General features: G+C 35.6%; 1 protein-coding gene across 4 annotated transcripts in view; it reads right to left on the reverse strand.

The window, feature by feature from the left end:
- The window catches only part of LOC125670774 (uncharacterized), a 43,369-nt gene extending 32,405 nt beyond the window's left edge, over positions 1-10,964 (reverse strand). Inside the window, exon 1 of one of the 4 annotated variants that reach the window (XM_048906140.2) lies at positions 10,755-10,964. The gene's annotated coding sequence lies outside the window, so the exon portion shown is untranslated. Of the gene's footprint in view, positions 1-10,535 lie in introns of all 4 variants that reach the window. The other 3 variants (XM_048906139.2, XM_056162212.1, XM_048906141.2) reach the window with 3 other exon arrangements.
- Between the last annotated feature and the right edge of the window lie 1,434 nt (positions 10,965-12,398).

Here is a 12,398-nt window from a genome sequence, read left to right on the forward strand (position 1 = left end):
GATTCATTTTTAGATTTTGAATTACTTAATAATCACTTTGATTATTACAGACGCAGATTCAAACGGGAATTTTAACTGAAGAATGACCTGCATCTGTGTCTCACTTTCCCCCAGAATGAGGAAAAAATGTCACCTTTTTTTTTCCTTTTTTTTTTTTTTTTTTTTTTTTTTTTTTTTTTTTTTTTTTTTTACACACATATTTTATCCACTGTTCAACGAACTGTATTTCCCGGGGGGGGGGGGGTCGGTTGCAAAAATACGACTACTTTAAACACGACTTGTTTACTACAGCGATGCATAAATTTACCTATAGGTGGCGATAAACCGGAAACGTGATGACGAGAGCAAAATCCAACTGGCGACAATAAAGCGCAGCTACGCTAAGAGCTTTAAAAAAGACAAACCACTTGATACACAGCATGATTTTATACGCACAATAAACAGTATTATTTTGCAAATAAATGACAATAAAATCAAGATAAACGGTTTCTCACCAAATAAACATATTATTGAAATCAAGATATGATGAACAGACATAAAAACCCAACGAACGGACGCGTAAACAGTCGTCAGATGGCGTCTTATGAATTTTTACGTCACAAATTATTTTTATGGTCATTTAAATTATATTAAAGAGTTTAATTTCTCTTATATGGTATTTTTGCCATTTCCACGGCCCATGCTAATCACAGGTTCAGGAAAATATCGCACATCTAGGTATTCAAAACTATTATATTGCATATCAAGCTGTCATTATATTACATATCAAAGAGTAAAAAAAAAAATCATTTAGGCTACTACGTAGTGACTTGTGGTGTTTGGATTGCTGTGACACCTCAAACTGAAAATATCAATCCAAAACTTCAAAGTGCGTGATTTTGAAAAGCTCACCCTCTGTGTAAAACATTTTTAATCAATCTAATCAACATATATTTCAATATTTGTATTTCCCCCCCTCATCTTATCTATATAGATTGATGAGTAGCTAACGAATTCAAAAATATATTGAATAACCATTGCGCGTATTTGATCTACATAAAATTTCTATCCGTGAGTGGGTGTACAAGTGTACTAACAATTCCGTTGTTAATAATGATTACCTTTCATGTTACAATATCGTAATCATGTACAAAGAAAAATATGAATTAGAAAAAACATAATTTCTCAAAGTCTATTCAACGGTGATTAATCCGACAAAACTCCTAAAAATTCACAATGAGTTACTTATTCCTCTATGTTAATTTATGTTTTTGTCCCTCTATATTAATTCATGTTCCCAGTTTACTAAACTTCACACTGTTTTTGTTTGCTATAGTTCAATATTTAGGAAGTGAATGGTAATGAAACTGAAGTTGCTTTTTCTACCACATGCAGTATCATGTATTTCACGGTTGATCTAGAAAATTTTTAAAGGATGATACTTTTCCCATCCATACAGGGGGTGGTAGTGGAGGTTGCATACCCACAAAATGACCATTTTTATTTCAAATGTTCAAACAAGGGGGGGGGGGGGTGCAACACTCGTGTCCCCTTCTATATTCACCACTCTATTGGTGGCGACGTACAATAGGGATGGTAAAGAATTAAGAACCCTAGGTTTTGAGATTGCAGTGGCGGATCTAGAGAGAGTTACGGGGGTTATAACCCTCTAATCCCCCTTTGGCTGAATATTCTAGAAAATGGTCGTATTTGCCTCTTTTTTTATCTTCTCGCATCAGCCTTCTTGACGCGTTCAAGATAAAAACTTGGGTCGCACACCCCCTTTGAAAATTTTCTGGATCCGCAACATTTTTAGTGGCATTAGCTGTCAACTTGGAGGTAATACTTATTTAAATTCTGAACCGTGATTATAAGACTGGAGTGCGTTAAAAACCAAGAAAAATAATCTGAGTGGAAAAAACGACATCCAATCGAGTGTTATGAAAATTCTCTGCAGGAAATTATTTACTTCCAATCCATAGCATATTTTTCGGCCATTGTTTTTATATAAACAAAATAAATTAATGTTAAAATTATGACATATTATTGTAACAAAATTACAGTGAAGTTGAGAAACTGTCTCACTTTTGATGCCATGTACTCCAATGACTGTTGCTAGAAAATCAATCTAATTAAATCTTATTAAATTAACTCGTTAATCAAAATCATATGTTCTGTTCGGGTTCCATTTACTATACTTCACCACTAGTGCTCATCCGAACAGATAATATTTTAATTAGATTGAAAAAAAAAATCTTTTTTTGAACCTATAAAACTCTACGTTTTACGGGAGCCAAGAATGGATGGCATCATATACCGGTGTACATCCCTTTGTCGTATGATGACAGAACCAATAGAGATAAGGCCCATTATCTAAAATTCCATTCTACTTTTTCTAACAATAGTAGGATTAACCAGTACCGTCACAAAAATCAATAATATTGTTATACAGCAATAGTTTTAAATTCTCTGAATTCTAAATCTTTAATGCAACACGGGTATGGCTGAGGCCCATGGGAAGTGGTCATACATAAAATTCACGAGTTCTTGAAAAATCTTAGTTACTATGGAACATCTAAGATACCAACAACTACATTATAATTTGGGTATTGGTTTGAGGCTGCGCTACAAGGGGGGCCTAGATTGATAAGTGTTTAAAATTTGATGCAAAAAGTTCAACGATGACCGACAACCTTTATGCATGAAAGGCGAAGATAACGAATAGTGACCATTCTCATAACTCATCCTATAAGGAATACAAAATAAAGAGTTGAGCAAACACGGGCCTCTAGACATACCAGAGGTGGGATCAGGTGCCTAGGAGGAGTAAGCATCCCCTGTCGACCGGTCACACCCGCCGTGAGCCCTTTGTCTTGATCAGGTAAACGGAATAATCCGTAGTCAAAATCAGTGTGCGAAGAACGGCCTAACAGTCGGTATAAAGCACGTCAGACAGTAATTGACCCAGTGATAGGTTATGTGGGCAACCTAGGTAATCATAACGACCATAGAATTTGCAAAATGCTGCTTATAAACGAGACTGTTGAAACGCCTGCATGTGTATGTACACTATTCTGGTGTATGGGAAGTACACCGTTTGTCTTTCAGAGAAGACTTTCCCCCCTGTATCAATGTACTATAGTGTTTGATAAAAGCAACGACCTTTCAATTTCAAAATGATAAAGAAAATAGATATATCTATATAAGAAAAAGTTACATACAAAAATAAACATATTGGTAATAAGTCTAAAAGGCTGTAAAAACAAAGCCCGAGGTAACTTCTTCATAAACGGCTTACAAACCAACCCATGCAGTCCGTGGTTCACTCTCTCATATTCCTTTTATGTATGGATTTCTAAATCACTTTCCTCGAGATCTGTCTTGATAATATACACGCATGCATACATACATGTAGCGGTGGAATCAGAGCCTACACCTAACACGATGACTGGTTATTTACACCTAACATGATGACATGATGACTGGTTATTTACATCTAACATGATGACTGGTTATTTACATATAACACGATGACTGGTTATTTACATATAACATGATGACTGGTTATTTACATATAACATGATGACTGGTTATTTACATATAACACGATGACTGATTATTTACACCTAACATGATGACTGGTTATTTACACCTAACACGATGATTGGTTATTTACACCTAACACGATGACTGGTTATTTATATATAACATGATGACTGGTTATTTACACCTAACACGATGACTGGTTATTTACACCTAACATGATGACTGGTTATTTACACCTAACATGATGACTGGTTATTTACATATAACATGATGACTGGTTATTTACACCTAACATGATGACATGATGACTGGTTATTTACACCTAACACGATAACTAGTTATTTGTATATAACATGATGATTGGTTATTTACATCTAACATGATGACTGGTTATTTACATATAACATAATGACTGGTTATTTACACCTAACACGATTACTGGTTATTTACACCTAACATGATAACTAGTTATTTGCATATAACATGATGACTGGTTATTTACATCTAACATGATGACTGGTTATTTACATCTAACATGATAACTAGTTATTTGCATATAACATGATGACTGGTTATTTACATCTAACATGATGACTGGTTATTTACATATAACATGATGACTGGTTATTTACATCTAACATGATGACTGGTTATTTACATATAACACGATGACTGGTTATTTACATATAACATGATGACTGGTTATTTACACCTAACATGATGACTGGTTATTTATATCTAACACGATGACTGGTTATTTGCATATAACATAATAACAAGTTATTTGCATATAACATGATAACTAGTTATTTGCATATACCATGATGACTGGTTATTTACATCTAACAGTCCCGTGGGGATCCGGGTTAGAATAGGTCCTCAGTACCCCTTGCTTGTCGTAAGAGGCGACTAAATGGGGTGGTCCTGCGGATGAGACCGCAAAAACCGAGGTCCCGTGTCGTATCAGGTGTGGCACGATAAAGATCACTCCCTGCTCAATGGCCATAAGCGCCGAGCATAGGCCTAAATTTTTGCAGCCCTTCACCGGCAGTGGTGACGTCTTCATATGAGTGAAATATTCTCGAGATGGAAGTAAAACAATATTCAATCGATCAATCATACATCTAACACGATGACTGGTTATTTGCATATAACATGATAACTAGTTATTTGCATATAACATGATGACTGGTAATGGTGATTAGTCAGGAATAATACGGATCTGTATAATATAAACATAGTCAGTTATAATACGGATCTGTATAACATAAACATAGTCAGTTATAATACGGATCTGTATAAAACATACATAGTCAGGAATAATACGGATCTGTATAATATAAACATAGTCCGGTAAAATACAGATCTGTTTAATATAAACATAGTCAGGAATAATACGGATCTGTATAATATAAACATAGTCAGGAATCATACGGATCTGTATAAAATAAATAGTCAGGAATAGAACGGATCTGTATAATATAAACATAGTCAGGAATAATACGGATCTATAAAATATAAACATAGTCAGGTAAAATACGGATCTGTTTAATATAAACATAGTCAGGAATCATACGGATCTATGAAATATAAACATAGTCAGGAATAATACGGATCTGTATAATATAAACATAGTCAGGAATAGTACGGATCTGTATAGAATAAACATAGTCAGGAATAATACGGATCTGTATAATATAAACATAGTCAGGAATAGTACGGATCTGTATAGAATAAACATAGTCAGGAATAGTACGGATCTGTATAGAATAAACATAGTCAGGAATAGTACGGATCTGTATAAAATAAACATAGTCAGGAACAATACGGATCTGTATAAAATAAACATAGTCACGAACAATACGGATCTGTATGATATAAACATAGTCAGGAAGAATACAGATCTGTATAATATAAACACAGTCAGGTATAATACAGATCTGTATAATATATACATAGTCAGGAATACTACGATAGAATGATTGATTGTATCTTGCTTAACGTCTCATTCGAGAATTTTTCACTCATATGGAGACGTCACCAAGACCGGTGAAGGGCTTCAAATTTAGGCCTATGCTCGGTGCCTACGGCCATTGAGCAGTGAGGGTTCTTTAGCGTGCCACACCTACTGTATAACTTAAACGTATAGTCAGGAATGTAGGATCGTTTTTCAAGGGGGGGGGGGGGTGCAGGAGATGAAGTCGACTTCACAATTGTATGAAAATTCAAAAAGAGAGAAAGAAAGAAAATCCAAAGCTCTAAATCGTAAGGGAATGGGGGTGGGTGGGGTGGGGGTGGGCAAGGGTTGATCCTTCAATTTAATCAGCAGTTGAATTTTCATTACTGGTTTTTTTTTAAAGGGGGCTGCCTATAGATCGAATGTAAAAATAATTTACGTTTCTTGTAATAATAACGGGAAAAGCACGATCGATATCATCAAAAACAAAGGGGGGGGGGGGGGGGGGTAGCCACTATTGCTACGTGTCTGATAATTATTTTTGTGTACATCTGAGTAATTGCAATGTAAGTCGGGCTGTGCAATGTAAGTTGATTAACACAAAGAATTATTCATGTTCAACATACTGCATCACGCGTGAAAAACAATTCAACAGAAATATTACATTAGACATGTTAGAGACACGGATTTGATATGATTTAAAACATGTTACTTTCATTGACACCTAGTGTGTATAGTTGTGTCCGCAGTGTGAAATTATAGCTAGTTAATAATGTTCATGCGTTGGTTGCAAATGTAATTTCTGGCATATATCTATAATTGTGTTTCGTGTCTTGGTCGTCGTAATTTATGATTAAGATGATAGTGAAGAATTGCTGATACTGATTTAAATAAGTTGAGGACTAGTACACTGAGTGGCCAAAAGTATTGCAACAAACATGGCTGACGTCATCACAATTTTACTCGTTTCAAATTTTATTTTTATTGCTGACGCGTAACAAAGTAAGCTTGGGTCGTGATGTCAGGTATGCGAATTAACTAGGGTACGAATTATATGGGGAACCGTTTGTAATTCAAAGTTGCAGACGATTTCCGGTTAGGTATCGAATGAAAACAATGTCGAAGAATGAGAGAGAATTGTCAAAGGACCTAAAGGAAAGGATTGTAATTCTAAATTCAAAGGGATTTAATGACAACAAAATTAGTGAATCATTGGGAATCCATCGAAGCACTGTTGGACGAGTTTTGAAAACATTCCGTCAAAAAGAAAGTGTTAAAAACGATCCCCGGAGAGGAAGGCCCCGAGTGATATATGAGAGGGGTGATTGGAAACTTTATCGCTTTCTGAAAACTAACAGAAGACAATTTCTTCAAGACATTACATCAACTTTTAATAGGAATGAAGGCACAAATGTGTCCATGAGAACTGTTCGTCGTAAGTTACACCAGGAAGGATACAGGAGGGGCAAAATTCAGAAAACGCTTACAATCGCTAAAGTCAACAAACAACGCCGAATTTTGTGGTGCCGAGGAAAAGACATTGGAAACCTGAACAGTGGTAGAAAGTTATTTTCTCAGACGAAACACAGGTAGTCATTGGACAAAATAACTCTGTAAGTTTGTGGAGAAAATCGTCTGAGAAGAGGAAACCTTACCGTCTGAACCAACGCAAAACGCCCGTGAGAGTAAGTTGTATGTTTTAGGGGTGTATTACCTATTATGGTATTGGTGTTCGTGTACCTGTTGATAGAAATCTGAACTCAGCAAGGTATATTGAATTGCTGGATAATCACTTATGGCCCGTTGTTAGCAAAATTTTTGGAAATCGGCAATTTATTTTCCAAGACGATAATTCCACCCCCACTCCTCTAGACAGACCAATACTTGGAAATAAGAAAACAGTATTCCAAAATTCAACTGGCCTGCACAGTCCCCGGACCTTAATGTCATTGAAAATGTCTGGCGTTGTATCAAAATCAAACTGTCCCGTGAGTTTGATGATATTAAAAACCGGGATGACCTAATGGCTGCAGCGACAAAAATTTGGAATGACCTCTCTCAAACATATATCCGTAGCTTCCATGCTTCAATATCTTCAAGACTACGACAAGTTATTATTCAGAAAGACTTTGCAACAAAATACTAGGGAAAAAAAATGGTAAATAAATAATGTTTATTTCATTGAAAGTTGGTTTTTTCCATGCAGCTGTTATTTACATTGTGATGACGTCAGCCATGTTTGTTGCAATACTTTTGGCCACTCAGTGTATTTTACGTACTTTGTTAAAACATTGCGGCCTGCGAAAAAATCACACAAGGGACACACAAATATAATCAGAGACTAAAATTATTGTGCAGTGATATTATTTTTCAATAATTACACTTAATTCTTATGAAAATCCTTAACTGCCACTTCATTACAATCAGATATCGTAAATTTTCTATCTAAAAAATAAAAGCTGTCAATGTAAAAACAAAAACAAAAACAAAAAACAAACAAACCGGAAGCCATATATTACAGAAATCAAGGTCTATTCATAAACGAGAAAATGATTAAAAGGGAAATGGGGACTTGAGCAATTTCAAAAGTATCCCTCCAACTTTCTGTTCAGGTGCCCACGATACCCGGTTAATTCGAAACAAGACATTTAATGTATTAAATACAAGTAGGATTCAGATCCTGCGTACACTTGTAAACATATCCCGGTAAAATGATTAAACGGGTACTAGTAATTCCCTTGAATTTATCAACCACGAAACAAAAATGATAACAAATCAAGCATGAAAATTACAACAAAATATCATATGACATGGTCCTTCAATTGAGTTTTAGGCTTGCTATAGATAAAGAAAAGAACAAATTGAAGTATGAATGAAAGGTGAAGATAAAGAGTTGGGCAAAAACGGACCCCTGGACATACTAGAGGTGAAATCAGGTGTCTAGGAGGAGCAAGCATCACCTGTCGACCGGTCGCACCCGCCGTGATCCCTATATCTTGACCAGGTAAACGGAGTAATCCGTAGTCAAAATCAGTGTGCCAAGAACTGCCTAACAATCGGTATGAAACACGTCATAAAATAATATCATAAAGAGAAGAAAACTTTGAAGAATGGATATCACAAAGTGAAATTATAAAGAGAAGAAAAGTGAGAAATTATAAAGACAAGAAAAATGTCACAAAGTGAATTCATAAAGACAAAAAAAAAAAAAAAAAAAAATTAATTCAAAGTATGGATTTCATAAATTAAGATTGTAAATACAAGAGAAAATTGAAGTATGAATATCACATGACCTAATGTTTAGTTTGGCTGCCAGTGTTCAGAGATATTTCAATTTAGGTAGCTAATTTAATTCTGTTTGGCTTACTGGAAGCTGCGAGGGGCTTCCTTGTTCTCTGTGTGACTCTCTCCATAATTCTATCCGAATTTTCCGCGGTTTAAACACCGGAACAAGGAACGTCTCTTCCTGAAGCCTTACTGGCAGCAGGCGAGCGGCGTTTTTAGAGATATTGATCTTAATGATGATAAATGTGATCACCGTGTGGCTGTTAGACAAGCATGATAGAATGGAGACAAGGGAACAGGTACCCATTCCCTGACCATTAATCTGCATCTCAAGAAGGACAAAAAATGGTGTTTTGGAATCCGAGAGCTAACGAATTGATAAACTTCTTGCGTGGAGTTTAATGACGTCTTCTATTAAACTTCTTGCCAACAAATGGCGTGGAGTTTGATGGCGTTTACTCTTGTCAGTACTAGTCTTACGGGTTTTATTCATCGTTAATCTCTATGCATGAGGTACACGTGTAACTCTCCACTTACATAACATTAAAAGATAATCCAATTTTGTCGAATAAAACGCAGTGAAAAACTTGTTCTTGCTTGGTCACATTGTAGAGATAATAGTAGTAGTAGTAAGTCCAAAAAGAATACCGCAATGCATGCTCTTGAGAAATTTATAATACATGTACTAGTTAATGGCCCAAAGTTAGTACGCCAAAGCATGCAGCTGAGCTGAGTTTATAATAAATGTACTAGTAAAGGGTCCAAAGCTAGTACGTCAATTTACTAGTACAACGCATGCTCTTCAGCAATGTATGATACATGTACTATAATAAATGGCCTAAAGTTAGGACGTCAAAGCATTCATTTGAGATATTATACACATGCAATAATAATCATTCAAATTTCCCTTTTTGACAAAAAAGATATTTGCGAATATGGATGTCGAGGGACAACCGAATCGAAATTTCGGAATTTGATCGATGACTTCAGTCCCGGCGTGTATCCATTCCTTAGAGCCCTCGTCAAATAGCCTGCTCAAGCTATTCTTCAAACATCAATATATGTCAAAAATAAAAGAAAGTTAATGAATAAAAATGAAAAACACAACCAACGGTAGGATGAATTATTAAAGGCCATTTTTATTTACTGTTTTGCTACCATCTGGAAGGAAAATAGGTTTTTGCTGTATATGTAATCAAGAATTTGCAATATTTCGATATCAGAGTCACTTAAATGGTACTAATTTCCCAGGATTTGCTATCGAACAACCACAAATCAAGTTATCCAGTCTTCATGTGCCTTGTTACAATGCCAATAAAAAAACCTCACCGCTCAATTTGACTAATTTGTACATTCACTTATGTCGAATCGATTCACGTAAAATGCCCTTAATTAAACAATATCACAGAATCCCTTTTTTCTTCTTAGAAATATACAGAATGGAAGAAACAACTTGCTATTAAGTTCGTATACGTTGGCCGCTGGATGGTTGAATTTTAAAAAAGGTTTTTTTTATTTTATCGAAATCTTGAAGCATATTGATACGTATTTCACGGAGCGTGCGGACAAAGCTAGCGATAATCCGTAGCTAGCGGTCTGTGATTTTCTGATACGTAAAGTCATGAAACAGTCAATACGGATATCCAAAAGACGGGAACGACAGAATTTCTTCATCGATCTCAGGATATACAAATGAAATTAATCGATTAAGGAGAATCATATGTTCCAACAAAAAAAACACCTCATAATCTAGACGGACTACACCTACCTGTATCTGTCAGTAATTAAAATTTCACTTTTCCTTTCTTTCTATTCGTCTCACTGCATTTCAAAACACTTATCCATCGATTGTGTCGCCGAATGCATCAATAATTCCAGACCAGCGAATGAACAGCAAGACGAACAAAAACAAAACCGTATCGAAGCTCTGTGGATGCACTAGTACAGTATCAATGGATGATAGGTGCGCAATCAATACCTAGCTTACCTTAAGATGGACCACGCGACACTGGACAGTCCTCTGTAGCGGGGGACCCCTAATCAATACACGACCGGAACCGTCAACGCACCGTGCTGTCGATGGCGGATAAATCTTTATAAAACTTTTTTTCTATGGGGAGATAGTATTCCTAACAGAGACTCTCTTGAAAACTGTTCCCAGTCGTCTATTGTGTATTAAACATTCTTCTGGACCTCTCTCTACCTATCCGTGTATATATATAGAGAGAGAGAGGGGAGAGAGAGAGAGAGAAATACAGAGAGAGAGGGGGAAGAGAGAGAGAGATGAATAGAGAGACAGATATATACGTATTATAGATAGATAAATTTGTGGATGGATAGAGGGAGAGAGATATATTATAGACAGATAGATAAATAAATTGGTAGATAGATAGATGGATAGTGAGATAAATAGAAATTGAATTCATCGACCGCGCTGACACAATATTGACGCTGTGGACTAGTCAACTGATTGTCAGCCTTTCATTGCTGGGGTTATACTTGATGCAGGACATCTTTATAATATATTGACCACCATGATCCGACATTGGACGTTCGGTCCTAGACATTGATTTATCCTCGCCTAGTGTAAAATGTTTCTCAAAGGATTAGTGGGACGGAGGAAATTGTTCTTGTAAAAAGATGGGGAAATAATCCTATAGATTTATTTCATTCAGATTTTCTTTCTTGGTTGTAGTTTTATATGAAAAAATATCTTCCCCAATATCCGTATTTAAGATGACTGATAGAGAGAAAAAAGCTGACTTTCTTTTTTATTTTCAAAATATATGAAATGATAAAAAAGTAATCCAGAATGAACAGTGAAGTCAGACCGCGAGGACATCGATTTTTTTTATCACACAGATCTACTTTCAGATAATCGTTAAGAAGTTTATCTTAACAGATTAGAATTTGTTCTCTTGGTCTCTGTAGTAATATTCAGGTACCAGTTTATCTAATTAAGGTAAACCAATAAAGTTGATGACATTCCGGCAAAGCCAAACTGTTATATATTTTTTTTAGATATCAGATTTGAAGTCAATTACACCGAACTAGAAAAAAAATGTGATTCTGCATAGATCGAAGAAATTGGGAATTTTGCAATTGTTTCGAAATAACTAATCCCTCGTTTAATCAAATATGAACTGCATTGTTGAATGAGACAAAAAGTTGTCATTGATTTGTGAGTGTCAGTTACTCTAGCAGTATATTCATTAAGGGGAGCTGTTCGGATACCGTCTCTAGGGGGATTAGCTGTTTTTATCTTAATCAATTTCCCTTCGATTCATTAGATTTATGAAACTGTACCCCAATTTATCAACTTTATAACATGAAACATTTCAATGTAAACGATTTAAAATGATGTATTATGTACGGAAATGTTATATCCTAACACACCAGCGGAAGTGATTACTGTTCTTAATTTGAATTTGACATTTTGTTTGATTGGTTTTAATTTTTGACGCCGCTTAGGGTCCTAAGAAAAACAAAATTTACCCACAGTAGTCATGGTTGAGAAGTTCAAAATTCATTTTTGAAAATACATAATGGTACGAACTGCGGCGCTTCACGCCAGCATTCTCCATAGAGCGCTTCACACCAGCATTCTCCATAAAGCGCTTCACGCCAGCAT

This window comes from Ostrea edulis, chromosome 4 (assembly GCF_947568905.1).
Source record: "Ostrea edulis chromosome 4, xbOstEdul1.1, whole genome shotgun sequence".
Classification (NCBI taxonomy): Eukaryota; Metazoa; Mollusca; class Bivalvia; order Ostreida; family Ostreidae; genus Ostrea; species Ostrea edulis.